This window comes from Hypomesus nipponensis, chromosome 3 (genome assembly GCF_054491055.1).
Source record: "Hypomesus nipponensis isolate SF chromosome 3, ASM5449105v1, whole genome shotgun sequence".
NCBI classification, from domain to species: Eukaryota; Metazoa; Chordata; class Actinopteri; order Osmeriformes; family Osmeridae; genus Hypomesus; species Hypomesus nipponensis.
In genome coordinates, this window is record NC_140363.1 from 135,867 (window position 1) to 157,654 (window position 21,788).

A 21,788-nucleotide genomic window follows, 5' to 3' on the forward strand; every position below is an offset into this window, starting at 1 on the left:
AAATGTTGTGCGGTCCTTGATGCTTTTTGGGGCATCGTAGGTATAGTGGCTCCATTCCCAGACAATACAAACCGTGAAGAGGCATTTTGTCTCTTGTGACGGTCGAACACATCCAGATTAGGCCAAGTGTTCCAAACTCGGCAGAAGTATATACCAGGCTTAGGGCAATCTCTTACTCGTTGGACGTAAGTCGTGGTGTGAAAAGTTGAACCGTGGCCCCAAATGCCGTGCGATCATGGAGGCCGTTGTGGGCATTGGTGGTATAGTGGCAAGCATAGCTGCCTTCCAAGCAGTTGACCCGGGTTCGATTCCCGGACAATGCAGAAACTTAAGAAAGATGTGTTTTATCTTGTGACATTCAACCGCTTGCGGGCATTAGAAAAGTCTTATGAGCTCCTGGACAATCGATCAGCTTCGGGAAGATCTCAGGTGGCCAAGAGCTGACAACAAGGTAGCGTGGCCGAGCGGTCCAAGGCGCTGGATTAAGGCTCCAGTCTCTCCGGAGGCGTGGGTTCGAATCCCACCGCTGCCACTTTTGTAGGGTGCTAACGCCGTCTCGTTGCTTTCACGTCAGTAATTGGGTTTGAAAAGGTGAACTGTGGCTCGAAATGTTGTGCGGTCCTTGATGCTTTTTGGGGCATCGTAGGTATAGTGGCTCCATTCCCAGACAATACAAACCGTGAAGAGGCATTTTGTCTCTTGTGACGGTCGAACACATCCAGATTAGGCCAAGTGTTCCAAACTCGGCAGAAGTATATACCAGGCTTAGGGCAATCTCTTACTCGTTGGACGTAAGTCGTGGTGTGAAAAGTTGAACCGTGGCCCCAAATGCCGTGCGATCATGGAGGCCGTTGTGGGCATTGGTGGTATAGTGGCAAGCATAGCTGCCTTCCAAGCAGTTGACCCGGGTTCGATTCCCGGCCAATGCAGAAACTTAAGAAAGATGTGTTTTATCTTGTGACATTCAACCGCTTGCGGGCATTAGAAAAGTCTTATGAGCTCCTGGACAATCGATCAGCTTCGGGAAGATCTCGGGTGGCCTAGAGCTGACAACGGGGTAGCGTGGCCGAGCGGTCCAAGGCGCTGGATTTAGGCTCCAGTCTCTCCGGAGGCGTGGGTTCGAATCCCACCGCTGCCACTTTTGTAGGGTGCTAACGCCGTCTCGTTGCTTTCACGTCAGTAATTGGGTTTGAAAAGGTGAACTGTGGCTCGAAATGTTGTGCGGTCCTTGATGCTTTTTGGGGCATCGTAGGTATAGTGGCTCCATTCCCAGACAATACAAACCGTGAAGAGGCATTTTGTCTCTTGTGACGGTCGAACACATCCAGATTAGGCCAAGTGTTCCAAACTCGGCAGAAGTATATACCAGGCTCAGGGCAATCTCTTACTCGTTGGACGTAAGTCGTGGTGTGAAAAGTTGAACCGTGGCCCCAAATGCCGTGCGATCATGGAGGCCGTTGTGGGCATTGGTGGTATAGTGGCAAGCATAGCTGCCTTCCAAGCAGTTGACCCGGGTTCGATTCCCGGCCAATGCAGAAACTTAAGAAAGATGTGTTTTATCTTGTGACATTCAACCGCTTGCGGGCATTAGAAAAGTCTTATGAGCTCCTGGACAATCGATCAGCTTCGGGAAGATCTCGGGTGGCCTAGAGCTGACAACGGGGTAGCGTGGCCGAGCGGTCCAAGGCGCTGGATTTAGGCTCCAGTCTCTCCGGAGGCGTGGGTTCGAATCCCACCGCTGCCACTTTTGTAGGGTGCTAACGCCGTCTCGTTGCTTTCACGTCAGTAATTGGGTTTGAAAAGGTGAACTGTGGCTCGAAATGTTGTGCGGTCCTTGATGCTTTTTGGGGCATCGTAGGTATAGTGGCTCCATTCCCAGACAATACAAACCGTGAAGAGGCATTTTGTCTCTTGTGACGGTCGAACACATCCAGATTAGGCCAAGTGTTCCAAACTCGGCAGAAGTATATACCAGGCTTATGGCAATCTCTTACTCGTTGGACGTAAGTCGTGGTGTGAAAAGTTGAACCGTGGCCCCAAATGCCGTGCGATCATGGAGGCCGTTGTGGGCATTGGTGGTATAGTGGCAAGCATAGCTGCCTTCCAAGCAGTTGACCCGGGTTTGATTCCCGGCCAATGCAGAAACTTAAGAAAGATGTGTTTTATCTTGTGACATTCAACCGCTTGCGGGCATTAGAAAAGTCTTATGAGCTCCTGGACAATCGATCAGCTTCGGGAAGATCTCGGGTGGCCAAGAGCTGACAACAAGGTAGCGTGGCCGAGCGGTCCAAGGCGCTGGATTAAGGCTCCAGTCTCTCCGGAGGCGTGGGTTCGAATCCCACCGCTGCCACTTTTGTAGGGTGCTAACGCCGTCTCGTTGCTTTCACGTCAGTAATTGGGTTTGAAAAGGTGAACTGTGGCTCGAAATGTTGTGCGGTCCTTGATGCTTTTTGGGGCATCGTAGGTATAGTGGCTCCATTCCCAGACAATACAAACCGTGAAGAGGCATTTTGTCTCATGTGACGGTCGAACACATCCAGATTAGGCCAAGTGTTCCAAACTCGGCAGAAGTATATACCAGGCTTAGGGCAATCTCTTACTCGTTGGACGTAAGTCGTGGTGTAAAAAGTTGAACCGTGGCCCCAAATGCCGTGCGATCATGGAGGCCGTTGTGGGCATTGGTGGTATAGTGGCAAGCATAGCTGCCTTCCAAGCAGTTGACCCGGGTTCGATTCCCGGCCAATGCAGAAACTTAAGAAAGATGTGTTTTATCTTGTGACATTCAACCGCTTGCGGGCATTAGAAAAGTCTTATGAGCTCCTGGACAATCGATCAGCTTCGGGAAGATCTCGGGTTGCCTAGAGCTGACAACGGGGTAGCGTGGCCGAGCGGTCCAAGGCGCTGGATTTAGGCTCCAGTCTCTCCGGAGGCGTGGGTTCGAATCCCACCGCTGCCACTTTTGTAGGGTGCTAACGCCGTCTCGTTGCTTTCACGTCAGTAATTGGGTTTGAAAAGGTGAACTGTGGCTCGAAATGTTGTGCGGTCCTTGATGCTTTTTGGGGCATCGTAGGTATAGTGGCTCCATTCCCAGACAATACAAACCGTGAAGAGGCATTTTGTCTCTTGTGACGGTCGAACACATCCAGATTAGGCCAAGTGTTCCAAACTCGGCAGAAGTATATACCAGGCTTAGGGCAATCTCTTACTCGTTGGACGTAAGTCGGTGGTGTGAAAAGTTGAACCGTGGCTCCAAAATCCGTGCGATCATGGAGGCCGTTGTGGGCATTGGTGGTATAGTGGCAAGCATAGCTGCCTTCCAAGCAGTTGACCCGGGTTCGATTCCCGGCCAATGCAGAAACTTAAGAAAGATGTGTTTTATCTTGTGACATTCAACGCTTGCGGACATTAGAAAAGTCTTATGAGCTCCTGGACAATCGATCAGCTTCGGGAAGATCTCGGGTGGCCAAGAGCTGACAACAAGGTAGCGTGGCCGAGCGGTCCAAGGCGCTGGATTAAGGCTCCAGTCTCTCCGGAGGCGTGGGTTCGAATCCCACCGCTGCCACTTTTGTAGGGTGCTAACGCCGTCTCGTTGCTTTCACGTCAGTAATTGGGTTTGAAAAGGTGAACTGTGGCTCGAAATGTTGTGCGGTCCTTGATGCTTTTTGGGGCATCGTAGGTATAGTGGCTCCATTCCCAGACAATACAAACCGTGAAGAGGCATTTTGTCTCTTGTGACGGTCGAACACATCCAGATTAGGCCAAGTGTTCCAAACTCGGCAGAAGTATATACCAGGCTTAGGGCAATCTCTTACTCGTTGGACGTAAGTCGTGGTGTGAAAAGTTGAACCGTGGCCCCAAATGCCGTGCGATCATGGAGGCCGTTGTGGGCATTGGTGGTATAGTGGCAAGCATAGCTGCCTTCCAAGCAGTTGACCCGGGTTCGATTCCCGGCCAATGCAGAAATTTAAGAAAGATGTGTTTTATCTTGTGACATTCAACCGCTTGCGGGCATTAGAAAAGTCTTATGAGCTCCTGGACAATCGATCAGCTTCGGGAAGATCTCGGGTTGCCTAGAGCTGACAACGGGGTAGCGTGGCCGAGCGGTCCAAGGCGCTGGATTTAGGCTCCAGTCTCTCCGGAGGCGTGGGTTCGAATCCCACCGCTGCCACTTTTGTAGGGTGCTAACGCCGTCTCGTTGCTTTCACGTCAGTAATTGGGTTTGAAAAGGTGAACTGTGGCTCGAAATGTTGTGCGGTCCTTGATGCTTTTTGGGGCATCGTAGGTATAGTGGCTCCATTCCCAGACAATACAAACCGTGAAGAGGTATTTTGTCTCTTGTGACGGTCGAACACATCCAGATTAGGCCAAGTGTTCCAAACTCGGCAGAAGTATATACCAGGCTTAGGGCAATCTCTTACTCGTTGGACGTAAGTCGTGGTGTAAAAAGTTGAACCGTGGCCCCAAATGCCGTGCGATCATGGAGGCCGTTGTGGGCATTGGTGGTATAGTGGCAAGCATAGCTGCCTTCCAAGCAGTTGACCCGGGTTCGATTCCCGGCCAATGCAGAAACTTAAGAAAGATGTGTTTTATCTTGTGACATTCAACCGCTTGCGGGCATTAGAAAAGTCTTATGAGCTCCTGGACAATCGATCAGCTTCGGGAAGATCTCGGGTTGCCTAGAGCTGACAACGGGGTAGCGTGGCCGAGCGGTCCAAGGCGCTGGATTTAGGCTCCAGTCTCTCCGGAGGCGTGGGTTCGAATCCCACCGCTGCCACTTTTGTAGGGTGCTAACGCCGTCTCGTTGCTTTCACGTCAGTAATTGGGTTTGAAAAGGTGAACTGTGGCTCGAAATGTTGTGCGGTCCTTGATGCTTTTTGGGGCATCGTAGGTATAGTGGCTCCATTCCCAGACAATACAAACCGTGAAGAGGCATTTTGTCTCTTGTGACGGTCGAACACATCCAGATTAGGCCAAGTGTTCCAAACTCGGCAGAAGTATATACCAGGCTTAGGGCAATCTCTTACTCGTTGGACGTAAGTCGGTGGTGTGAAAAGTTGAACCGTGGCTCCAAAATCCGTGCGATCATGGAGGCCGTTGTGGGCATTGGTGGTATAGTGGCAAGCATAGCTGCCTTCCAAGCAGTTGACCCGGGTTCGATTCCCGGCCAATGCAGAAACTTAAGAAAGATGTGTTTTATCTTGTGACATTCAACGCTTGCGGACATTAGAAAAGTCTTATGAGCTCCTGGACAATCGATCAGCTTCGGGAAGATCTCGGGTGGCCAAGAGCTGACAACAAGGTAGCGTGGCCGAGCGGTCCAAGGCGCTGGATTAAGGCTCCAGTCTCTCCGGAGGCGTGGGTTCGAATCCCACCGCTGCCACTTTTGTAGGGTGCTAACGCCGTCTCGTTGCTTTCACGTCAGTAATTGGGTTTGAAAAGGTGAACTGTGGCTCGAAATGTTGTGCGGTCCTTGATGCTTTTTGGGGCATCGTAGGTATAGTGGCTCCATTCCCAGACAATACAAACCGTGAAGAGGCATTTTGTCTCTTGTGACGGTCGAACACATCCAGATTAGGCCAAGTGTTCCAAACTCGGCAGAAGTATATACCAGGCTTAGGGCAATCTCTTACTCGTTGGACGTAAGTCGTGGTGTGAAAAGTTGAACCGTGGCCCCAAATGCCGTGCGATCATGGAGGCCGTTGTGGGCATTGGTGGTATAGTGGCAAGCATAGCTGCCTTCCAAGCAGTTGACCCGGGTTCGATTCCCGGCCAATGCAGAAATTTAAGAAAGATGTGTTTTATCTTGTGACATTCAACCGCTTGCGGGCATTAGAAAAGTCTTATGAGCTCCTGGACAATCGATCAGCTTCGGGAAGATCTCGGGTTGCCTAGAGCTGACAACGGGGTAGCGTGGCCGAGCGGTCCAAGGCGCTGGATTTAGGCTCCAGTCTCTCCGGAGGCGTGGGTTCGAATCCCACCGCTGCCACTTTTGTAGGGTGCTAACGCCGTCTCGTTGCTTTCACGTCAGTAATTGGGTTTGAAAAGGTGAACTGTGGCTCGAAATGTTGTGCGGTCCTTGATGCTTTTTGGGGCATCGTAGGTATAGTGGCTCCATTCCCAGACAATACAAACCGTGAAGAGGTATTTTGTCTCTTGTGACGGTCGAACACATCCAGATTAGGCCAAGTGTTCCAAACTCGGCAGAAGTATATACCAGGCTTAGGGCAATCTCTTACTCGTTGGACGTAAGTCGTGGTGTAAAAAGTTGAACCGTGGCCCCAAATGCCGTGCGATCATGGAGGCCGTTGTGGGCATTGGTGGTATAGTGGCAAGCATAGCTGCCTTCCAAGCAGTTGACCCGGGTTCGATTCCCGGCCAATGCAGAAACTTAAGAAAGATGTGTTTTATCTTGTGACATTCAACCGCTTGCGGGCATTAGAAAAGTCTTATGAGCTCCTGGACAATCGATCAGCTTCGGGAAGATCTCGGGTTGCCTAGAGCTGACAACGGGGTAGCGTGGCCGAGCGGTCCAAGGCGCTGGATTTAGGCTCCAGTCTCTCCGGAGGCGTGGGTTCGAATCCCACCGCTGCCACTTTTGTAGGGTGCTAACGCCGTCTCGTTGCTTTCACGTCAGTAATTGGGTTTGAAAAGGTGAACTGTGGCTCGAAATGTTGTGCGGTCCTTGATGCTTTTTGGGGCATCGTAGGTATAGTGGCTCCATTCCCAGACAATACAAACCGTGAAGAGGCATTTTGTCTCTTGTGACGGTCGAACACATCCAGATTAGGCCAAGTGTTCCAAACTCGGCAGAAGTATATACCAGGCTTAGGGCAATCTCTTACTCGTTGGACGTAAGTCGGTGGTGTGAAAAGTTGAACCGTGGCTCCAAAATCCGTGCGATCATGGAGGCCGTTGTGGGCATTGGTGGTATAGTGGCAAGCATAGCTGCCTTCCAAGCAGTTGACCCGGGTTCGATTCCCGGCCAATGCAGAAACTTAAGAAAGATGTGTTTTATCTTGTGACATTCAACGCTTGCGGGCATTAGAAAAGTCTTATGAGCTCCTGGACAATCGATCAGCTTCGGGAAGATCTCGGGTTGCCAAGAGCTGACAACAAGGTAGCGTGGCCGAGCGGTCCAAGGCGCTGGATTAAGGCTCCAGTCTCTCCGGAGGCGTGGGTTCGAATCCCACTGCTGCCACTTTTGTAGGGTGCTAACGCCGTCTCGTTGCTTTCACGTCAGTAATTGGGTTTGAAAAGGTGAACTGTGGCTCGAAATGTTGTGCGGTCCTTGATGCTTTTTGGGGCATCGTAGGTATAGTGGCTCCATTCCCAGACAATACAAACCGTGAAGAGGCATTTTGTCTCTTGTGACGGTCAAACACATCCAGATTAGGCCAAGTGTTCCAAACTCGGCAGAAGTATATACCAGGCTTAGGGCAATCTCTTACTCGTTGGACGTAAGTCGTGGTGTAAAAAGTTGAACCGTGGCCCCAAATGCCGTGCGATCATGGAGGCCGTTGTGGGCATTGGTGGTATAGTGGCAAGCATAGCTGCCTTCCAAGCAGTTGACCCGGGTTCGATTCCCGGCCAATGCAGAAACTTAAGAAAGATGTGTTTTATCTTGTGACATTCAACCGCTTGCGGGCATTAGAAAAGTCTTATGAGCTCCTGGACAATCGATCAGCTTCGGGAAGATCTCGGGTTGCCTAGAGCTGACAACGGGGTAGCGTGGCCGAGCGGTCCAAGGCGCTGGATTTAGGCTCCAGTCTCTCCGGAGGCGTGGGTTCGAATCCCACCGCTGCCACTTTTGTAGGGTGCTAACGCCGTCTCGTTGCTTTCACGTCAGTAATTGGGTTTGAAAAGGTGAACTGTGGCTCGAAATGTTGTGCGGTCCTTGATGCTTTTTGGGGCATCGTAGGTATAGTGGCTCCATTCCCAGACAATACAAACCGTGAAGAGGCATTTTGTCTCTTGTGACGGTCGAACACATCCAGATTAGGCCAAGTGTTCCAAACTCGGCAGAAGTATATACCAGGCTTAGGGCAATCTCTTACTCGTTGGACGTAAGTCGGTGGTGTGAAAAGTTGAACCGTGGCTCCAAAATCCGTGCGATCATGGAGGCCGTTGTGGGCATTGGTGGTATAGTGGCAAGCATAGCTGCCTTCCAAGCAGTTGACCCGGGTTCGATTCCCGGCCAATGCAGAAACTTAAGAAAGATGTGTTTTATCTTGTGACATTCAACGCTTGCGGGCATTAGAAAAGTCTTATGAGCTCCTGGACAATCGATCAGCTTCGGGAAGATCTCGGGTTGCCAAGAGCTGACAACAAGGTAGCGTGGCCGAGCGGTCCAAGGCGCTGGATTAAGGCTCCAGTCTCTCCGGAGGCGTGGGTTCGAATCCCACTGCTGCCACTTTTGTAGGGTGCTAACGCCGTCTCGTTGCTTTCACGTCAGTAATTGGGTTTGAAAAGGTGAACTGTGGCTCGAAATGTTGTGCGGTCCTTGATGCTTTTTGGGGCATCGTAGGTATAGTGGCTCCATTCCCAGACAATACAAACCGTGAAGAGGCATTTTGTCTCTTGTGACGGTCAAACACATCCAGATTAGGCCAAGTGTTCCAAACTCGGCAGAAGTATATACCAGGCTTAGGGCAATCTCTTACTCGTTGGACGTAAGTCGTGGTGTAAAAAGTTGAACCGTGGCCCCAAATGCCGTGCGATCATGGAGGCCGTTGTGGGCATTGGTGGTATAGTGGCAAGCATAGCTGCCTTCCAAGCAGTTGACCTGGGTTCGATTCCCGGCCAATGCAGAAACTTAAGAAAGATGTGTTTTATCTTGTGACATTCAACCGCTTGCGGGCATTAGAAAAGTCTTATGAGCTCCTGGACAATCGATCAGCTTCGGGAAGATCTCGGGTTGCCTAGAGCTGACAACGGGGTAGCGTGGCCGAGCGGTCCAAGGCGCTGGATTTAGGCTCCAGTCTCTCCGGAGGCGTGGGTTCGAATCCCACCGCTGCCACTTTTGTAGGGTGCTAACGCCGTCTCGTTGCTTTCACGTCAGTAATTGGGTTTGAAAAGGTGAACTGTGGCTCGAAATGTTGTGCGGTCCTTGATGCTTTTTGGGGCATCGTAGGTATAGTGGCTCCATTCCCAGACAATACAAACCGTGAAGAGGCATTTTGTCTCTTGTGACGGTCAAACACATCCAGATTAGGCCAAGTGTTCCAAACTCGGCAGAAGTATATACCAGGCTTAGGGCAATCTCTTACTCGTTGGACGTAAGTCGTGGTGTAAAAAGTTGAACCGTGGCCCCAAATGCCGTGCGATCATGGAGGCCGTTGTGGGCATTGGTGGTATAGTGGCAAGCATAGCTGCCTTCCAAGCAGTTGACCCGGGTTCGATTCCCGGCCAATGCAGAAACTTAAGAAAGATGTGTTTTATCTTGTGACATTCAACCGCTTGCGGGCATTAGAAAAGTCTTATGAGCTCCTGGACAATCGATCAGCTTCGGGAAGATCTCGGGTTGCCTAGAGCTGACAACGGGGTAGCGTGGCCGAGCGGTCCAAGGCGCTGGATTTAGGCTCCAGTCTCTCCGGAGGCGTGGGTTCGAATCCCACCGCTGCCACTTTTGTAGGGTGCTAACGCCGTCTCGTTGCTTTCACGTCAGTAATTGGGTTTGAAAAGGTGAACTGTGGCTCGAAATGTTGTGCGGTCCTTGATGCTTTTTGGGGCATCGTAGGTATAGTGGCTCCATTCCCAGACAATACAAACCGTGAAGAGGCATTTTGTCTCTTGTGACGGTCAAACACATCCAGATTAGGCCAAGTGTTCCAAACTCGGCAGAAGTATATACCAGGCTTAGGGCAATCTCTTACTCGTTGGACGTAAGTCGTGGTGTAAAAAGTTGAACCGTGGCCCCAAATGCCGTGCGATCATGGAGGCCGTTGTGGGCATTGGTGGTATAGTGGCAAGCATAGCTGCCTTCCAAGCAGTTGACCCGGGTTCGATTCCCGGCCAATGCAGAAACTTAAGAAAGATGTGTTTTATCTTGTGACATTCAACCGCTTGCGGGCATTAGAAAAGTCTTATGAGCTCCTGGACAATCGATCAGCTTCGGGAAGATCTCGGGTTGCCTAGAGCTGACAACGGGGTAGCGTGGCCGAGCGGTCCAAGGCGCTGGATTTAGGCTCCAGTCTCTCCGGAGGCGTGGGTTCGAATCCCACCGCTGCCACTTTTGTAGGGTGCTAACGCCGTCTCGTTGCTTTCACGTCAGTAATTGGGTTTGAAAAGGTGAACTGTGGCTCGAAATGTTGTGCGGTCCTTGATGCTTTTTGGGGCATCGTAGGTATAGTGGCTCCATTCCCAGACAATACAAACCGTGAAGAGGCATTTTGTCTCTTGTGACGGTCGAACACATCCAGATTAGGCCAAGTGTTCCAAACTCGGCAGAAGTATATACCAGGCTTAGGGCAATCTCTTACTCGTTGGACGTAAGTCGGTGGTGTGAAAAGTTGAACCGTGGCTCCAAAATCCGTGCGATCATGGAGGCCGTTGTGGGCATTGGTGGTATAGTGGCAAGCATAGCTGCCTTCCAAGCAGTTGACCCGGGTTCGATTCCCGGCCAATGCAGAAACTTAAGAAAGATGTGTTTTATCTTGTGACATTCAACGCTTGCGGGCATTAGAAAAGTCTTATGAGCTCCTGGACAATCGATCAGCTTCGGGAAGATCTCGGGTTGCCAAGAGCTGACAACAAGGTAGCGTGGCCGAGCGGTCCAAGGCGCTGGATTAAGGCTCCAGTCTCTCCGGAGGCGTGGGTTCGAATCCCACCGCTGCCACTTTTGTAGGGTGCTAACGCTGTCTCGTTGCTTTCACGTCAGTAATTGGGTTTGAAAAGGTGAACTGTGGCTCGAAATGTTGTGCGGTCCTTGATGCTTTTTGGGGCATCGTAGGTATAGTGGCTCCATTCCCAGACAATACAAACCGTGAAGAGGCATTTTGTCTCTTGTGACGGTCGAACACATCCAGATTAGGCCAAGTGTTCCAAACTCGGCAGAAGTATATACCAGGCTTAGGGCAATCTCTTACTCGTTGGACGTAAGTCGTGGTGTGAAAAGTTGAACCGTGGCCCCAAATGCCGTGCGATCATGGAGGCCGTTGTGGGCATTGGTGGTATAGTGGCAAGCATAGCTGCCTTCCAAGCAGTTGACCTGGGTTCGATTCCCGGCCAATGCAGAAATTTAAGAAAGATGTGTTTTATCTTGTGACATTCAACCGCTTGCGGGCATTAGAAAAGTCTTATGAGCTCCTGGACAATCGATCAGCTTCGGGAAGATCTCGGGTTGCCTAGAGCTGACAACGGGGTAGCGTGGCCGAGCGGTCCAAGGCGCTGGATTTAGGCTCCAGTCTCTCCGGAGGCGTGGGTTCGAATCCCACCGCTGCCACTTTTGTAGGGTGCTAACGCCGTCTCGTTGCTTTCACGTCAGTAATTGGGTTTGAAAAGGTGAACTGTGGCTCGAAATGTTGTGCGGTCCTTGATGCTTTTTGGGGCATCGTAGGTATAGTGGCTCCATTCCCAGACAATACAAACCGTGAAGAGGTATTTTGTCTCTTGTGACGGTCGAACACATCCAGATTAGGCCAAGTGTTCCAAACTCGGCAGAAGTATATACCAGGCTTAGGGCAATCTCTTACTCGTTGGACGTAAGTCGTGGTGTAAAAAGTTGAACCGTGGCCCCAAATGCCGTGCGATCATGGAGGCCGTTGTGGGCATTGGTGGTATAGTGGCAAGCATAGCTGCCTTCCAAGCAGTTGACCCGGGTTCGATTCCCGGCCAATGCAGAAACTTAAGAAAGATGTGTTTTATCTTGTGACATTCAACCGCTTGCGGGCATTAGAAAAGTCTTATGAGCTCCTGGACAATCGATCAGCTTCGGGAAGATCTCGGGTTGCCTAGAGCTGACAACGGGGTAGCGTGGCCGAGCGGTCCAAGGCGCTGGATTTAGGCTCCAGTCTCTCCGGAGGCGTGGGTTCGAATCCCACCGCTGCCACTTTTGTAGGGTGCTAACGCCGTCTCGTTGCTTTCACGTCAGTAATTGGGTTTGAAAAGGTGAACTGTGGCTCGAAATGTTGTGCGGTCCTTGATGCTTTTTGGGGCATCGTAGGTATAGTGGCTCCATTCCCAGACAATACAAACCGTGAAGAGGCATTTTGTCTCTTGTGACGGTCGAACACATCCAGATTAGGCCAAGTGTTCCAAACTCGGCAGAAGTATATACCAGGCTTAGGGCAATCTCTTACTCGTTGGACGTAAGTCGGTGGTGTGAAAAGTTGAACCGTGGCTCCAAAATCCGTGCGATCATGGAGGCCGTTGTGGGCATTGGTGGTATAGTGGCAAGCATAGCTGCCTTCCAAGCAGTTGACCCGGGTTCGATTCCCGGCCAATGCAGAAACTTAAGAAAGATGTGTTTTATCTTGTGACATTCAACGCTTGCGGGCATTAGAAAAGTCTTATGAGCTCCTGGACAATCGATCAGCTTCGGGAAGATCTCGGGTTGCCAAGAGCTGACAACAAGGTAGCGTGGCCGAGCGGTCCAAGGCGCTGGATTAAGGCTCCAGTCTCTCCGGAGGCGTGGGTTCGAATCCCACTGCTGCCACTTTTGTAGGGTGCTAACGCCGTCTCGTTGCTTTCACGTCAGTAATTGGGTTTGAAAAGGTGAACTGTGGCTCGAAATGTTGTGCGGTCCTTGATGCTTTTTGGGGCATCGTAGGTATAGTGGCTCCATTCCCAGACAATACAAACCGTGAAGAGGCATTTTGTCTCTTGTGACGGTCAAACACATCCAGATTAGGCCAAGTGTTCCAAACTCGGCAGAAGTATATACCAGGCTTAGGGCAATCTCTTACTCGTTGGACGTAAGTCGTGGTGTAAAAAGTTGAACCGTGGCCCCAAATGCCGTGCGATCATGGAGGCCGTTGTGGGCATTGGTGGTATAGTGGCAAGCATAGCTGCCTTCCAAGCAGTTGACCCGGGTTCGATTCCCGGCCAATGCAGAAACTTAAGAAAGATGTGTTTTATCTTGTGACATTCAACCGCTTGCGGGCATTAGAAAAGTCTTATGAGCTCCTGGACAATCGATCAGCTTCGGGAAGATCTCGGGTTGCCTAGAGCTGACAACGGGGTAGCGTGGCCGAGCGGTCCAAGGCGCTGGATTTAGGCTCCAGTCTCTCCGGAGGCGTGGGTTCGAATCCCACCGCTGCCACTTTTGTAGGGTGCTAACGCCGTCTCGTTGCTTTCACGTCAGTAATTGGGTTTGAAAAGGTGAACTGTGGCTCGAAATGTTGTGCGGTCCTTGATGCTTTTTGGGGCATCGTAGGTATAGTGGCTCCATTCCCAGACAATACAAACCGTGAAGAGGCATTTTGTCTCTTGTGACGGTCGAACACATCCAGATTAGGCCAAGTGTTCCAAACTCGGCAGAAGTATATACCAGGCTTAGGGCAATCTCTTACTCGTTGGACGTAAGTCGGTGGTGTGAAAAGTTGAACCGTGGCTCCAAAATCCGTGCGATCATGGAGGCCGTTGTGGGCATTGGTGGTATAGTGGCAAGCATAGCTGCCTTCCAAGCAGTTGACCCGGGTTCGATTCCCGGCCAATGCAGAAACTTAAGAAAGATGTGTTTTATCTTGTGACATTCAACGCTTGCGGACATTAGAAAAGTCTTATGAGCTCCTGGACAATCGATCAGCTTCGGGAAGATCTCGGGTGGCCAAGAGCTGACAACAAGGTAGCGTGGCCGAGCGGTCCAAGGCGCTGGATTAAGGCTCCAGTCTCTCCGGAGGCGTGGGTTCGAATCCCACCGCTGCCACTTTTGTAGGGTGCTAACGCCGTCTCGTTGCTTTCACGTCAGTAATTGGGTTTGAAAAGGTGAACTGTGGCTCGAAATGTTGTGCGGTCCTTGATGCTTTTTGGGGCATCGTAGGTATAGTGGCTCCATTCCCAGACAATACAAACCGTGAAGAGGCATTTTGTCTCTTGTGACGGTCGAACACATCCAGATTAGGCCAAGTGTTCCAAACTCGGCAGAAGTATATACCAGGCTTAGGGCAATCTCTTACTCGTTGGACGTAAGTCGGTGGTGTGAAAAGTTGAACCGTGGCTCCAAAATCCGTGCGATCATGGAGGCCGTTGTGGGCATTGGTGGTATAGTGGCAAGCATAGCTGCCTTCCAAGCAGTTGACCCGGGTTCGATTCCCGGCCAATGCAGAAACTTAAGAAAGATGTGTTTTATCTTGTGACATTCAACGCTTGCGGACATTAGAAAAGTCTTATGAGCTCCTGGACAATCGATCAGCTTCGGGAAGATCTCGGGTGGCCAAGAGCTGACAACAAGGTAGCGTGGCCGAGCGGTCCAAGGCGCTGGATTAAGGCTCCAGTCTCTCCGGAGGCGTGGGTTCGAATCCCACCGCTGCCACTTTTGTAGGGTGCTAACGCCGTCTCGTTGCTTTCACGTCAGTAATTGGGTTTGAAAAGGTGAACTGTGGCTCGAAATGTTGTGCGGTCCTTGATGCTTTTTGGGGCATCGTAGGTATAGTGGCTCCATTCCCAGACAATACAAACCGTGAAGAGGCATTTTGTCTCTTGTGACGGTCGAACACATCCAGATTAGGCCAAGTGTTCCAAACTCGGCAGAAGTATATACCAGGCTTAGGGCAATCTCTTACTCGTTGGACGTAAGTCGTGGTGTGAAAAGTTGAACCGTGGCCCCAAATGCCGTGCGATCATGGAGGCCGTTGTGGGCATTGGTGGTATAGTGGCAAGCATAGCTGCCTTCCAAGCAGTTGACCCGGGTTCGATTCCCGGCCAATGCAGAAATTTAAGAAAGATGTGTTTTATCTTGTGACATTCAACCGCTTGCGGGCATTAGAAAAGTCTTATGAGCTCCTGGACAATCGATCAGCTTCCGGAAGATCTCGGGTTGCCTAGAGCTGACAACGGGGTAGCGTGGCCGAGCGGTCCAAGGCGCTGGATTTAGGCTCCAGTCTCTCCGGAGGCGTGGGTTCGAATCCCACCGCTGCCACTTTTGTAGGGTGCTAACGCCGTCTCGTTGCTTTCACGTCAGTAATTGGGTTTGAAAAGGTGAACTGTGGCTCGAAATGTTGTGCGGTCCTTGATGCTTTTTGGGGCATCGTAGGTATAGTGGCTCCATTCCCAGACAATACAAACCGTGAAGAGGCATTTTGTCTCTTGTGACGGTCGAACACATCCAGATTAGGCCAAGTGTTCCAAACTCGGCAGAAGTATATACCAGGCTTAGGGCAATCTCTTACTCGTTGGACGTAAGTCGGTGGTGTGAAAAGTTGAACCGTGGCTCCAAAATCCGTGCGATCATGGAGGCCGTTGTGGGCATTGGTGGTATAGTGGCAAGCATAGCTGCCTTCCAAGCAGTTGACCCGGGTTCGATTCCCGGCCAATGCAGAAACTTAAGAAAGATGTGTTTTATCTTGTGACATTCAACGCTTGCGGGCATTAGAAAAGTCTTATGAGCTCCTGGACAATCGATCAGCTTCGGGAAGATCTCGGGTTGCCAAGAGCTGACAACAAGGTAGCGTGGCCGAGCGGTCCAAGGCGCTGGATTAAGGCTCCAGTCTCTCCGGAGGCGTGGGTTCGAATCCCACTGCTGCCACTTTTGTAGGGTGCTAACGCCGTCTCGTTGCTTTCACGTCAGTAATTGGGTTTGAAAAGGTGAACTGTGGCTCGAAATGTTGTGCGGTCCTTGATGCTTTTTGGGGCATCGTAGGTATAGTGGCTCCATTCCCAGACAATACAAACCGTGAAGAGGCATTTTGTCTCTTGTGACGGTCAAACACATCCAGATTAGGCCAAGTGTTCCAAACTCGGCAGAAGTATATACCAGGCTTAGGGCAATCTCTTACTCGTTGGACGTAAGTCGTGGTGTAAAAAGTTGAACCGTGGCCCCAAATGCCGTGCGATCATGGAGGCCGTTGTGGGCATTGGTGGTATAGTGGCAAGCATAGCTGCCTTCCAAGCAGTTGACCCGGGTTCGATTCCCGGCCAATGCAGAAACTTAAGAAAGATGTGTTTTATCTTGTGACATTCAACCGCTTGCGGGCATTAGAAAAGTCTTATGAGCTCCTGGACAATCGATCAGCTTCGGGAAGATCTCGGGTTGCCTAGAGCTGACAACGGGGTAGCGTGGCCGAGCGGTCCAAGGCGCTGGATTTAGGCTCCAGTCTCTCCGGAGGCGTGGGTTCGAATCCCACCGCTGCCACTTTTGTAGGGTGCTAACGCCGTCTCGTTGCTTTCACGTCAGTAATTGGGTTTGAAAAGGTGAACTGTGGCTCGAAATGTTGTGCGGTCCTTGATGCTTTTTGGGGCATCGTAGGTATAGTGGCTCCATTCCCAGACAATACAAACCGTGAAGAGGCATTTTGTCTCTTGTGACGGTCGAACACATCCAGATTAGGCCAAGTGTTCCAAACTCGGCAGAAGTATATACCAGGCTTAGGGCAATCTCTTACTCGTTGGACGTAAGTCGTGGTGTGAAAAGTTGAACCGTGGCCCCAAATGCCGTGCGATCATGGAGGCCGTTGTGGGCATTGGTGGTATAGTGGCAAGCATAGCTGCCTTCCAAGCAGTTGACCCGGGTTCGATTCCCGGCCAATGCAGAAACTTAAGAAAGATGTGTTTTATCTTGTGACATTCAACCGCTTGCGGGCATTAGAAAAGTCTTATGAGCTCCTGGACAATCGATCAGCTTCGGGAAGATCTCGGGTTGCCTAGAGCTGACAACGGGGTAGCGTGGCCGAGCGGTCCAAGGCGCTGGATTTAGGCTCCAGTCTCTCCGGAGGCGTGGGTTCGAATCCCACCGCTGCCACTTTTGTAGGGTGCTAACGCCGTCTCGTTGCTTTCACGTCAGTAATTGGGTTTGAAAAGGTGAACTGTGGCTCGAAATGTTGTGCGGTCCTTGATGCTTTTTGGGGCATCGTAGGTATAGTGGCTCCATTCCCAGACAATACAAACCGTGAAGAGGCATTTTGTCTCTTGTGACGGTCGAACACATCCAGATTAGGCCAAGTGTTCCAAACTCGGCAGAAGTATATACCAGGCTTAGGGCAATCTCTTACTCGTTGGACGTAAGTCGTGGTGTGAAAAGTTGAACCGTGGCCCCAAATGCCGTGCGATCATGGAGGCCGTTGTGGGCATTGGTGGTATAGTGGCAAGCATAGCTGCCTTCCAAGCAGTTGACCCGGGTTCGATTCCCGGCCAATGCAGAAACTTAAGAAAGATGTGTTTTATCTTGTGACATTCAACCGCTTGCGGGCATTAGAAAAGTCTTATGAGCTCCTGGACAATCGATCAGCTCGGGAAGATCTCGGGTGGCCAAGAGCTGACAACAAGGTAGCGTGGCCGAGCGGTCCAAGGCGCTGGATTAAGGCTCCAGTCTCTCCGGAGGCGTGGGTTCGAATCCCACCGCTGCCACTTTTGTAGGGTGCTAACGCCGTCTCGTTGCTTTCACGTCAGTAATTGGGTTTGAAAAGGTGAACTGTGGCTCGAAATGTTGTGCGGTCCTTGATGCTTTTTGGGGCATCGTAGGTATAGTGGCTCCATTCCCAGACAATACAAACCGTGAAGAGGCATTTTGTCTCTTGTGACGGTCGAACACATCCAGATTAGGCCAAGTGTTCCAAACTCGGCAGAAGTATATACCAGGCTTAGGGCAATCTCTTACTCGTTGGACGTAAGTCGTGGTGTGAAAAGTTGAACCGTGGCCCCAAATGCCGTGCGATCATGGAGGCCGTTGTGGGCATTGGTGGTATAGTGGCAAGCATAGCTGCCTTCCAAGCAGTTGACCCGGGTTCGATTCCCGGCCAATGCAGAAATTTAAGAAAGATGTGTTTTATCTTGTGACATTCAACCGCTTGCGGGCATTAGAAAAGTCTTATGAGCTCCTGGACAATCGATCAGCTTCGGGAAGATCTCGGGTTGCCTAGAGCTGACAACGGGGTAGCGTGGCCGAGCGGTCCAAGGCGCTGGATTTAGGCTCCAGTCTCTCCGGAGGCGTGGGATCGAATCCCACAGCTGCCACTTTTGTAGGGTGCTAACGCCGTCTCGTTGCTTTCACGTCAGTAATTGGGTTTGAAAAGGTGAACTGTGGCTCGAAATGTTGTGCGGTCCTTGATGCTTTTTGGGGCATCGTAGGTATAGTGGCTCCATTCCCAGACAATACAAACCGTGAAGAGGCATTTTGTCTCTTGTGACGGTCGAACACATCCAGATTAGGCCAAGTGTTCCAAACTCGGCAGAAGTATATACCAGGCTTAGGGCAATCTCTTACTCGTTGGACGTAAGTCGGTGGTGTGAAAAGTTGAACCGTGGCCCCAAATGCCGTGCGATCATGGAGGCCGTTGTGGGCATTGGTGGTATAGTGGCAAGCATAGCTGCCTTCCAAGCAGTTGACCCGGGTTCGATTCCCGGCCAATGCAGAAACTTAAGAAAGATGTGTTTTATCTTGTGACATTCAACCGCTTGCGGGCATTAGAAAAGTCTTATGAGCTCCTGGACAATCGATCAGCTTCGGGAAGATCTCGGGTTGCCTAGAGCTGACAACGGGGTAGCGTGGCCGAGCGGTCCAAGGCGCTGGATTTAGGCTCCAGTCTCTCCGGAGGCGTGGGTTCGAATCCCACCGCTGCCACTTTTGTAGGGTGCTAACGCCGTCTCGTTGCTTTCACGTCAGTAATTGGGTTTGAAAAGGTGAACTGTGGCTCGAAATGTTGTGCGGTCCTTGATGCTTTTTGGGGCATCGTAGGTATAGTGGCTCCATTCCCAGACAATACAAACCGTGAAGAGGCATTTTGTCTCTTGTGACGGTCGAACACATCCAGATTAGGCCAAGTGTTCCAAACTCGGCAGAAGTATATACCAGGCTTAGGGCAATCTCTTACTCGTTGGACGTAAGTCGTGGTGTGAAAAGTTGAACCGTGGCCCCAAATGCCGTGCGATCATGGAGGCCGTTGTGGGCATTGGTGGTATAGTGGCAAGCATAGCTGCCTTCCAAGCAGTTGACCTGGGTTCGATTCCCGGCCAATGCAGAAACTTAAGAAAGATGTGTTTTATCTTGTGACATTCAACCGCTTGCGGGCATTAGAAAAGTCTTATGAGCTCCTGGACAATCGATCAGCTTCGGGAAGATCTCGGGTGGCCAAGAGCTGACAACAAGGTAGCGTGGCCGAGCGGTCCAAGGCGCTGGATTAAGGCTCCAGTCTCTCCGGAGGCGTGGGTTCGAATCCCACCGCTGCCACTTTTGTAGGGTGCTAACGCCGTCTCGTTGCTTTCACGTCAGTAATTGGGTTTGAAAAGGTGAACTGTGGCTCGAAATGTTGTGCGGTCCTTGATGCTTTTTGGGGCATCGTAGGTATAGTGGCTCCATTCCCAGACAATACAAACCGTGAAGAGGCATTTTGTCTCTTGTGACGGTCGAACACATCCAGATTAGGCCAAGTGTTCCAAACTCGGCAGAAGTATATACCAGGTTTAGGGCAATCTCTTACTCGTTGGACGTAAGTCGTGGTGTGAAAAGTTGAACCGTGGCCCCAAATGCCGTGCGATCATGGAGGCCGTTGTGGGCATTGGTGGTATAGTGGCAAGCATAGCTGCCTTCCAAGCAGTTGACCCGGGTTCGATTCCCGGCCAATGCAGAAATTTAAGAAAGATGTGTTTTATCTTGTGACATTCAACCGCTTGCGGGCATTAGAAAAGTCTTATGAGCTCCTGGACAATCGATCAGCTTCGGGAAGATCTCGGGTTGCCTAGAGCTGACAACGGGGTAGCGTGGCCGAGCGGTCCAAGGCGCTGGATTTAGGCTCCAGTCTCTCCGGAAGCGTGGGTTCGAATCCCACAGCTGCCACTTTTGTAGGGTGCTAACGCCGTCTCGTTGCTTTCACGTCAGTAATTGGGTTTGAAAAGGTGAACTGTGGCTCGAAATGTTGTGCGGTCCTTGATGCTTTTTGGGGCATCGTAGGTATAGTGGCTCCATTCCCAGACAATACAAACCGTGAAGAGGCATTTTGTCTCTTGTGACGGTCGAACACATCCAGATTAGGCCAAGTGTTCCAAACTCGGCAGAAGTATATACCAGGCTTAGGGCAATCTCTTACTCGTTGGACGTAAGTCGGTGGTGTGAAAAGTTGAACCGTGGCTCCAAAATCCGTGCGATCATGGAGGCCGTTGTGGGCATTGGTGGTATAGTGGCAAGCATAGCTGCCTTCCAAGCAGTTGACCCGGGTTCGATTCCCGGCCAATGCAGAAACTTAAGAAAGATGTGTTTTATCTTGTGACATAAAACGCTTGCGGGCATTAGAAAAGTCTTATGAGCTCCTGGACAATCGATCAGCTTCGGGAAGATCTCGGGTTGCCAAGAGCTGACAACGGGGTAGCGTGGCCGAGCGGTCCAAGGCGCTGGATTTAGGCTCCAGTCTCTCCGGAGGCGTGGGTTCGAATCCCACAGCTGCCACTTTTGTAGGGTGCTAACGCCGTCTCGTTGCTTTCACGTCAGTAATTGGGTTTGAAAAGGTGAACTGTGGCTCGAAATGTTGTGCGGTCCTTGATGCTTTTTGGGGCATCGTAGGTATAGTGGCTCCATTCCCAGACAATACAAACCGTGAAGAGGCATTTTGTCTCTTGTGACGGTCGAACACATCCAGATTAGGCCAAGTGTTCCAAACTCGGCAGAAGTATATACCAGGCTTAGGGCAATCTCTTACTCGTTGGACGTAAGTCGGTGGTGTGAAAAGTTGAACCGTGGCTCCAAAATCCGTGCGATCATGGAGGCCGTTGTGGGCATTGGTGGTATAGTGGCAAGCATAGCTGCCTTCCAAGCAGTTGACCCGGGTTCGATTCCCGGCCAATGCAGAAACTTAAGAAAGATGTGTTTTATCTTGTGACATTCAACGCTTGCGGGCATTAGAAAAGTCTTATGAGCTCCTGGACAATCGATCAGCTTCGGGAAGATCTCGGGTTGCCAAGAGCTGACAACAAGGTAGCGTGGCCGAGCGGTCCAAGGCGCTGGATTAAGGCTCCAGTCTCTCCGGAGGCGTGGGTTCGAATCCCACTGCTGCCACTTTTGTAGGGTGCTAACGCTGTCTCGTTGCTTTCACGTCAGTAATTGGGTTTGAAAAGGTGAACTGTGGCTCGAAATGTTGTGCGGTCCTTGATGCTTTTTGGGGCATCGTAGGTATAGTGGCTCCATTCCCAGACAATACAAACCGTGAAGAGGCATTTTGTCTCTTGTGACGGTCAAACACATCCAGATTAGGCCAAGTGTTCCAAACTCGGCAGAAGTATATACCAGGCTTAGGGCAATCTCTTACTCGTTGGACGTAAGTCGTGGTGTAAAAAGTTGAACCGTGGCCCCAAATGCCGTGCGATCATGGAGGCCGTTGTGGGCATTGGTGGTATAGTGGCAAGCATAGCTGCCTTCCAAGCAGTTGACCCGGGTTCGATTCCCGGCCAATGCAGAAACTTAAGAAAGATGTGTTTTATCTTGTGACATTCAACCGCTTGCGGGCATTAGAAAAGTCTTATGAGCTCCTGGACAATCGATCAGCTTCGGGAAGATCTCGGGTTGCCTAGAGCTGACAACGGGGTAGCGTGGCCGAGCGGTCCAAGGCGCTGGATTTAGGCTCCAGTCTCTCCAGAGGCGTGGGTTCGAATCCCACCGCTGCCACTTTTGTAGGGTGCTAACGCCGTCTCGTTGCTTTCACGTCAGTAAT

The 21,788-nt window shown here is 51.1% G+C and overlaps 72 non-coding genes across 72 annotated transcripts; all 72 read left to right on the forward strand.

Annotated features, from left to right (window-relative positions):
* Window positions 1-251: 251 nt before the first annotated feature.
* trnag-ucc (transfer RNA glycine (anticodon UCC)) lies at window positions 252-323 on the forward strand. The gene has a single exon. It is a non-coding gene; the product is annotated as a tRNA-Gly (tRNA).
* Window positions 324-450: 127 nt separating this feature from the next.
* trnal-aag (transfer RNA leucine (anticodon AAG)) lies at window positions 451-532 on the forward strand. Its single transcript has one exon. It is a non-coding gene; the product is annotated as a tRNA-Leu (tRNA).
* Window positions 533-857: 325 nt separating this feature from the next.
* Window positions 858-929, forward strand: trnag-ucc (transfer RNA glycine (anticodon UCC)). The gene has a single exon. It is a non-coding gene; the product is annotated as a tRNA-Gly (tRNA).
* Window positions 930-1,056: 127 nt separating this feature from the next.
* trnal-uag (transfer RNA leucine (anticodon UAG)) lies at window positions 1,057-1,138 on the forward strand. Its single transcript has one exon. It is a non-coding gene; the product is annotated as a tRNA-Leu (tRNA).
* Window positions 1,139-1,463: 325 nt separating this feature from the next.
* Window positions 1,464-1,535, forward strand: trnag-ucc (transfer RNA glycine (anticodon UCC)). Its single transcript has one exon. It is a non-coding gene; the product is annotated as a tRNA-Gly (tRNA).
* Window positions 1,536-1,662: 127 nt separating this feature from the next.
* trnal-uag (transfer RNA leucine (anticodon UAG)) lies at window positions 1,663-1,744 on the forward strand. Its single transcript has one exon. It is a non-coding gene; the product is annotated as a tRNA-Leu (tRNA).
* A 325-nt stretch (window positions 1,745-2,069) lies between these two features.
* trnag-ucc (transfer RNA glycine (anticodon UCC)) lies at window positions 2,070-2,141 on the forward strand. The gene has a single exon. It is a non-coding gene; the product is annotated as a tRNA-Gly (tRNA).
* Window positions 2,142-2,268: 127 nt separating this feature from the next.
* Window positions 2,269-2,350, forward strand: trnal-aag (transfer RNA leucine (anticodon AAG)). The gene has a single exon. It is a non-coding gene; the product is annotated as a tRNA-Leu (tRNA).
* Window positions 2,351-2,675: 325 nt separating this feature from the next.
* trnag-ucc (transfer RNA glycine (anticodon UCC)) lies at window positions 2,676-2,747 on the forward strand. Its single transcript has one exon. It is a non-coding gene; the product is annotated as a tRNA-Gly (tRNA).
* A 127-nt stretch (window positions 2,748-2,874) lies between these two features.
* On the forward strand, window positions 2,875-2,956 carry trnal-uag (transfer RNA leucine (anticodon UAG)). The gene has a single exon. It is a non-coding gene; the product is annotated as a tRNA-Leu (tRNA).
* Window positions 2,957-3,282: 326 nt separating this feature from the next.
* trnag-ucc (transfer RNA glycine (anticodon UCC)) lies at window positions 3,283-3,354 on the forward strand. The gene has a single exon. It is a non-coding gene; the product is annotated as a tRNA-Gly (tRNA).
* Window positions 3,355-3,480: 126 nt separating this feature from the next.
* trnal-aag (transfer RNA leucine (anticodon AAG)) lies at window positions 3,481-3,562 on the forward strand. The gene has a single exon. It is a non-coding gene; the product is annotated as a tRNA-Leu (tRNA).
* Window positions 3,563-3,887: 325 nt separating this feature from the next.
* On the forward strand, window positions 3,888-3,959 carry trnag-ucc (transfer RNA glycine (anticodon UCC)). The gene has a single exon. It is a non-coding gene; the product is annotated as a tRNA-Gly (tRNA).
* A 127-nt stretch (window positions 3,960-4,086) lies between these two features.
* trnal-uag (transfer RNA leucine (anticodon UAG)) lies at window positions 4,087-4,168 on the forward strand. The gene has a single exon. It is a non-coding gene; the product is annotated as a tRNA-Leu (tRNA).
* Window positions 4,169-4,493: 325 nt separating this feature from the next.
* Window positions 4,494-4,565, forward strand: trnag-ucc (transfer RNA glycine (anticodon UCC)). The gene has a single exon. It is a non-coding gene; the product is annotated as a tRNA-Gly (tRNA).
* A 127-nt stretch (window positions 4,566-4,692) lies between these two features.
* trnal-uag (transfer RNA leucine (anticodon UAG)) lies at window positions 4,693-4,774 on the forward strand. Its single transcript has one exon. It is a non-coding gene; the product is annotated as a tRNA-Leu (tRNA).
* Window positions 4,775-5,100: 326 nt separating this feature from the next.
* On the forward strand, window positions 5,101-5,172 carry trnag-ucc (transfer RNA glycine (anticodon UCC)). Its single transcript has one exon. It is a non-coding gene; the product is annotated as a tRNA-Gly (tRNA).
* A 126-nt stretch (window positions 5,173-5,298) lies between these two features.
* Window positions 5,299-5,380, forward strand: trnal-aag (transfer RNA leucine (anticodon AAG)). Its single transcript has one exon. It is a non-coding gene; the product is annotated as a tRNA-Leu (tRNA).
* A 325-nt stretch (window positions 5,381-5,705) lies between these two features.
* trnag-ucc (transfer RNA glycine (anticodon UCC)) lies at window positions 5,706-5,777 on the forward strand. Its single transcript has one exon. It is a non-coding gene; the product is annotated as a tRNA-Gly (tRNA).
* A 127-nt stretch (window positions 5,778-5,904) lies between these two features.
* On the forward strand, window positions 5,905-5,986 carry trnal-uag (transfer RNA leucine (anticodon UAG)). The gene has a single exon. It is a non-coding gene; the product is annotated as a tRNA-Leu (tRNA).
* A 325-nt stretch (window positions 5,987-6,311) lies between these two features.
* trnag-ucc (transfer RNA glycine (anticodon UCC)) lies at window positions 6,312-6,383 on the forward strand. The gene has a single exon. It is a non-coding gene; the product is annotated as a tRNA-Gly (tRNA).
* Window positions 6,384-6,510: 127 nt separating this feature from the next.
* Window positions 6,511-6,592, forward strand: trnal-uag (transfer RNA leucine (anticodon UAG)). Its single transcript has one exon. It is a non-coding gene; the product is annotated as a tRNA-Leu (tRNA).
* A 326-nt stretch (window positions 6,593-6,918) lies between these two features.
* On the forward strand, window positions 6,919-6,990 carry trnag-ucc (transfer RNA glycine (anticodon UCC)). Its single transcript has one exon. It is a non-coding gene; the product is annotated as a tRNA-Gly (tRNA).
* A 126-nt stretch (window positions 6,991-7,116) lies between these two features.
* trnal-aag (transfer RNA leucine (anticodon AAG)) lies at window positions 7,117-7,198 on the forward strand. The gene has a single exon. It is a non-coding gene; the product is annotated as a tRNA-Leu (tRNA).
* Window positions 7,199-7,523: 325 nt separating this feature from the next.
* Window positions 7,524-7,595, forward strand: trnag-ucc (transfer RNA glycine (anticodon UCC)). The gene has a single exon. It is a non-coding gene; the product is annotated as a tRNA-Gly (tRNA).
* Window positions 7,596-7,722: 127 nt separating this feature from the next.
* Window positions 7,723-7,804, forward strand: trnal-uag (transfer RNA leucine (anticodon UAG)). Its single transcript has one exon. It is a non-coding gene; the product is annotated as a tRNA-Leu (tRNA).
* A 326-nt stretch (window positions 7,805-8,130) lies between these two features.
* Window positions 8,131-8,202, forward strand: trnag-ucc (transfer RNA glycine (anticodon UCC)). Its single transcript has one exon. It is a non-coding gene; the product is annotated as a tRNA-Gly (tRNA).
* A 126-nt stretch (window positions 8,203-8,328) lies between these two features.
* Window positions 8,329-8,410, forward strand: trnal-aag (transfer RNA leucine (anticodon AAG)). Its single transcript has one exon. It is a non-coding gene; the product is annotated as a tRNA-Leu (tRNA).
* A 325-nt stretch (window positions 8,411-8,735) lies between these two features.
* Window positions 8,736-8,807, forward strand: trnag-ucc (transfer RNA glycine (anticodon UCC)). The gene has a single exon. It is a non-coding gene; the product is annotated as a tRNA-Gly (tRNA).
* A 127-nt stretch (window positions 8,808-8,934) lies between these two features.
* On the forward strand, window positions 8,935-9,016 carry trnal-uag (transfer RNA leucine (anticodon UAG)). Its single transcript has one exon. It is a non-coding gene; the product is annotated as a tRNA-Leu (tRNA).
* A 325-nt stretch (window positions 9,017-9,341) lies between these two features.
* Window positions 9,342-9,413, forward strand: trnag-ucc (transfer RNA glycine (anticodon UCC)). Its single transcript has one exon. It is a non-coding gene; the product is annotated as a tRNA-Gly (tRNA).
* A 127-nt stretch (window positions 9,414-9,540) lies between these two features.
* Window positions 9,541-9,622, forward strand: trnal-uag (transfer RNA leucine (anticodon UAG)). Its single transcript has one exon. It is a non-coding gene; the product is annotated as a tRNA-Leu (tRNA).
* Window positions 9,623-9,947: 325 nt separating this feature from the next.
* trnag-ucc (transfer RNA glycine (anticodon UCC)) lies at window positions 9,948-10,019 on the forward strand. Its single transcript has one exon. It is a non-coding gene; the product is annotated as a tRNA-Gly (tRNA).
* A 127-nt stretch (window positions 10,020-10,146) lies between these two features.
* Window positions 10,147-10,228, forward strand: trnal-uag (transfer RNA leucine (anticodon UAG)). The gene has a single exon. It is a non-coding gene; the product is annotated as a tRNA-Leu (tRNA).
* Window positions 10,229-10,554: 326 nt separating this feature from the next.
* On the forward strand, window positions 10,555-10,626 carry trnag-ucc (transfer RNA glycine (anticodon UCC)). Its single transcript has one exon. It is a non-coding gene; the product is annotated as a tRNA-Gly (tRNA).
* A 126-nt stretch (window positions 10,627-10,752) lies between these two features.
* On the forward strand, window positions 10,753-10,834 carry trnal-aag (transfer RNA leucine (anticodon AAG)). Its single transcript has one exon. It is a non-coding gene; the product is annotated as a tRNA-Leu (tRNA).
* A 325-nt stretch (window positions 10,835-11,159) lies between these two features.
* trnag-ucc (transfer RNA glycine (anticodon UCC)) lies at window positions 11,160-11,231 on the forward strand. The gene has a single exon. It is a non-coding gene; the product is annotated as a tRNA-Gly (tRNA).
* A 127-nt stretch (window positions 11,232-11,358) lies between these two features.
* Window positions 11,359-11,440, forward strand: trnal-uag (transfer RNA leucine (anticodon UAG)). The gene has a single exon. It is a non-coding gene; the product is annotated as a tRNA-Leu (tRNA).
* A 325-nt stretch (window positions 11,441-11,765) lies between these two features.
* trnag-ucc (transfer RNA glycine (anticodon UCC)) lies at window positions 11,766-11,837 on the forward strand. The gene has a single exon. It is a non-coding gene; the product is annotated as a tRNA-Gly (tRNA).
* Window positions 11,838-11,964: 127 nt separating this feature from the next.
* trnal-uag (transfer RNA leucine (anticodon UAG)) lies at window positions 11,965-12,046 on the forward strand. Its single transcript has one exon. It is a non-coding gene; the product is annotated as a tRNA-Leu (tRNA).
* Window positions 12,047-12,372: 326 nt separating this feature from the next.
* trnag-ucc (transfer RNA glycine (anticodon UCC)) lies at window positions 12,373-12,444 on the forward strand. The gene has a single exon. It is a non-coding gene; the product is annotated as a tRNA-Gly (tRNA).
* Window positions 12,445-12,570: 126 nt separating this feature from the next.
* Window positions 12,571-12,652, forward strand: trnal-aag (transfer RNA leucine (anticodon AAG)). Its single transcript has one exon. It is a non-coding gene; the product is annotated as a tRNA-Leu (tRNA).
* A 325-nt stretch (window positions 12,653-12,977) lies between these two features.
* Window positions 12,978-13,049, forward strand: trnag-ucc (transfer RNA glycine (anticodon UCC)). The gene has a single exon. It is a non-coding gene; the product is annotated as a tRNA-Gly (tRNA).
* A 127-nt stretch (window positions 13,050-13,176) lies between these two features.
* trnal-uag (transfer RNA leucine (anticodon UAG)) lies at window positions 13,177-13,258 on the forward strand. The gene has a single exon. It is a non-coding gene; the product is annotated as a tRNA-Leu (tRNA).
* A 326-nt stretch (window positions 13,259-13,584) lies between these two features.
* On the forward strand, window positions 13,585-13,656 carry trnag-ucc (transfer RNA glycine (anticodon UCC)). The gene has a single exon. It is a non-coding gene; the product is annotated as a tRNA-Gly (tRNA).
* Window positions 13,657-13,782: 126 nt separating this feature from the next.
* On the forward strand, window positions 13,783-13,864 carry trnal-aag (transfer RNA leucine (anticodon AAG)). The gene has a single exon. It is a non-coding gene; the product is annotated as a tRNA-Leu (tRNA).
* A 326-nt stretch (window positions 13,865-14,190) lies between these two features.
* trnag-ucc (transfer RNA glycine (anticodon UCC)) lies at window positions 14,191-14,262 on the forward strand. Its single transcript has one exon. It is a non-coding gene; the product is annotated as a tRNA-Gly (tRNA).
* Window positions 14,263-14,388: 126 nt separating this feature from the next.
* Window positions 14,389-14,470, forward strand: trnal-aag (transfer RNA leucine (anticodon AAG)). Its single transcript has one exon. It is a non-coding gene; the product is annotated as a tRNA-Leu (tRNA).
* Window positions 14,471-14,795: 325 nt separating this feature from the next.
* Window positions 14,796-14,867, forward strand: trnag-ucc (transfer RNA glycine (anticodon UCC)). Its single transcript has one exon. It is a non-coding gene; the product is annotated as a tRNA-Gly (tRNA).
* Window positions 14,868-14,994: 127 nt separating this feature from the next.
* Window positions 14,995-15,076, forward strand: trnal-uag (transfer RNA leucine (anticodon UAG)). Its single transcript has one exon. It is a non-coding gene; the product is annotated as a tRNA-Leu (tRNA).
* Window positions 15,077-15,402: 326 nt separating this feature from the next.
* On the forward strand, window positions 15,403-15,474 carry trnag-ucc (transfer RNA glycine (anticodon UCC)). Its single transcript has one exon. It is a non-coding gene; the product is annotated as a tRNA-Gly (tRNA).
* A 126-nt stretch (window positions 15,475-15,600) lies between these two features.
* Window positions 15,601-15,682, forward strand: trnal-aag (transfer RNA leucine (anticodon AAG)). The gene has a single exon. It is a non-coding gene; the product is annotated as a tRNA-Leu (tRNA).
* A 325-nt stretch (window positions 15,683-16,007) lies between these two features.
* trnag-ucc (transfer RNA glycine (anticodon UCC)) lies at window positions 16,008-16,079 on the forward strand. The gene has a single exon. It is a non-coding gene; the product is annotated as a tRNA-Gly (tRNA).
* Window positions 16,080-16,206: 127 nt separating this feature from the next.
* trnal-uag (transfer RNA leucine (anticodon UAG)) lies at window positions 16,207-16,288 on the forward strand. Its single transcript has one exon. It is a non-coding gene; the product is annotated as a tRNA-Leu (tRNA).
* Window positions 16,289-16,613: 325 nt separating this feature from the next.
* Window positions 16,614-16,685, forward strand: trnag-ucc (transfer RNA glycine (anticodon UCC)). Its single transcript has one exon. It is a non-coding gene; the product is annotated as a tRNA-Gly (tRNA).
* Window positions 16,686-16,812: 127 nt separating this feature from the next.
* Window positions 16,813-16,894, forward strand: trnal-uag (transfer RNA leucine (anticodon UAG)). The gene has a single exon. It is a non-coding gene; the product is annotated as a tRNA-Leu (tRNA).
* Window positions 16,895-17,219: 325 nt separating this feature from the next.
* On the forward strand, window positions 17,220-17,291 carry trnag-ucc (transfer RNA glycine (anticodon UCC)). The gene has a single exon. It is a non-coding gene; the product is annotated as a tRNA-Gly (tRNA).
* Window positions 17,292-17,417: 126 nt separating this feature from the next.
* trnal-aag (transfer RNA leucine (anticodon AAG)) lies at window positions 17,418-17,499 on the forward strand. The gene has a single exon. It is a non-coding gene; the product is annotated as a tRNA-Leu (tRNA).
* Window positions 17,500-17,824: 325 nt separating this feature from the next.
* trnag-ucc (transfer RNA glycine (anticodon UCC)) lies at window positions 17,825-17,896 on the forward strand. Its single transcript has one exon. It is a non-coding gene; the product is annotated as a tRNA-Gly (tRNA).
* Window positions 17,897-18,023: 127 nt separating this feature from the next.
* On the forward strand, window positions 18,024-18,105 carry trnal-uag (transfer RNA leucine (anticodon UAG)). Its single transcript has one exon. It is a non-coding gene; the product is annotated as a tRNA-Leu (tRNA).
* A 326-nt stretch (window positions 18,106-18,431) lies between these two features.
* trnag-ucc (transfer RNA glycine (anticodon UCC)) lies at window positions 18,432-18,503 on the forward strand. Its single transcript has one exon. It is a non-coding gene; the product is annotated as a tRNA-Gly (tRNA).
* Window positions 18,504-18,630: 127 nt separating this feature from the next.
* Window positions 18,631-18,712, forward strand: trnal-uag (transfer RNA leucine (anticodon UAG)). Its single transcript has one exon. It is a non-coding gene; the product is annotated as a tRNA-Leu (tRNA).
* A 325-nt stretch (window positions 18,713-19,037) lies between these two features.
* Window positions 19,038-19,109, forward strand: trnag-ucc (transfer RNA glycine (anticodon UCC)). The gene has a single exon. It is a non-coding gene; the product is annotated as a tRNA-Gly (tRNA).
* A 127-nt stretch (window positions 19,110-19,236) lies between these two features.
* On the forward strand, window positions 19,237-19,318 carry trnal-aag (transfer RNA leucine (anticodon AAG)). The gene has a single exon. It is a non-coding gene; the product is annotated as a tRNA-Leu (tRNA).
* Window positions 19,319-19,643: 325 nt separating this feature from the next.
* Window positions 19,644-19,715, forward strand: trnag-ucc (transfer RNA glycine (anticodon UCC)). Its single transcript has one exon. It is a non-coding gene; the product is annotated as a tRNA-Gly (tRNA).
* Window positions 19,716-19,842: 127 nt separating this feature from the next.
* Window positions 19,843-19,924, forward strand: trnal-uag (transfer RNA leucine (anticodon UAG)). The gene has a single exon. It is a non-coding gene; the product is annotated as a tRNA-Leu (tRNA).
* Window positions 19,925-20,250: 326 nt separating this feature from the next.
* On the forward strand, window positions 20,251-20,322 carry trnag-ucc (transfer RNA glycine (anticodon UCC)). The gene has a single exon. It is a non-coding gene; the product is annotated as a tRNA-Gly (tRNA).
* A 126-nt stretch (window positions 20,323-20,448) lies between these two features.
* trnal-uag (transfer RNA leucine (anticodon UAG)) lies at window positions 20,449-20,530 on the forward strand. Its single transcript has one exon. It is a non-coding gene; the product is annotated as a tRNA-Leu (tRNA).
* A 326-nt stretch (window positions 20,531-20,856) lies between these two features.
* On the forward strand, window positions 20,857-20,928 carry trnag-ucc (transfer RNA glycine (anticodon UCC)). Its single transcript has one exon. It is a non-coding gene; the product is annotated as a tRNA-Gly (tRNA).
* Window positions 20,929-21,054: 126 nt separating this feature from the next.
* Window positions 21,055-21,136, forward strand: trnal-aag (transfer RNA leucine (anticodon AAG)). The gene has a single exon. It is a non-coding gene; the product is annotated as a tRNA-Leu (tRNA).
* A 325-nt stretch (window positions 21,137-21,461) lies between these two features.
* trnag-ucc (transfer RNA glycine (anticodon UCC)) lies at window positions 21,462-21,533 on the forward strand. The gene has a single exon. It is a non-coding gene; the product is annotated as a tRNA-Gly (tRNA).
* A 127-nt stretch (window positions 21,534-21,660) lies between these two features.
* On the forward strand, window positions 21,661-21,742 carry trnal-uag (transfer RNA leucine (anticodon UAG)). Its single transcript has one exon. It is a non-coding gene; the product is annotated as a tRNA-Leu (tRNA).
* The last annotated feature ends 46 nt before the right edge of the window (window positions 21,743-21,788 follow it).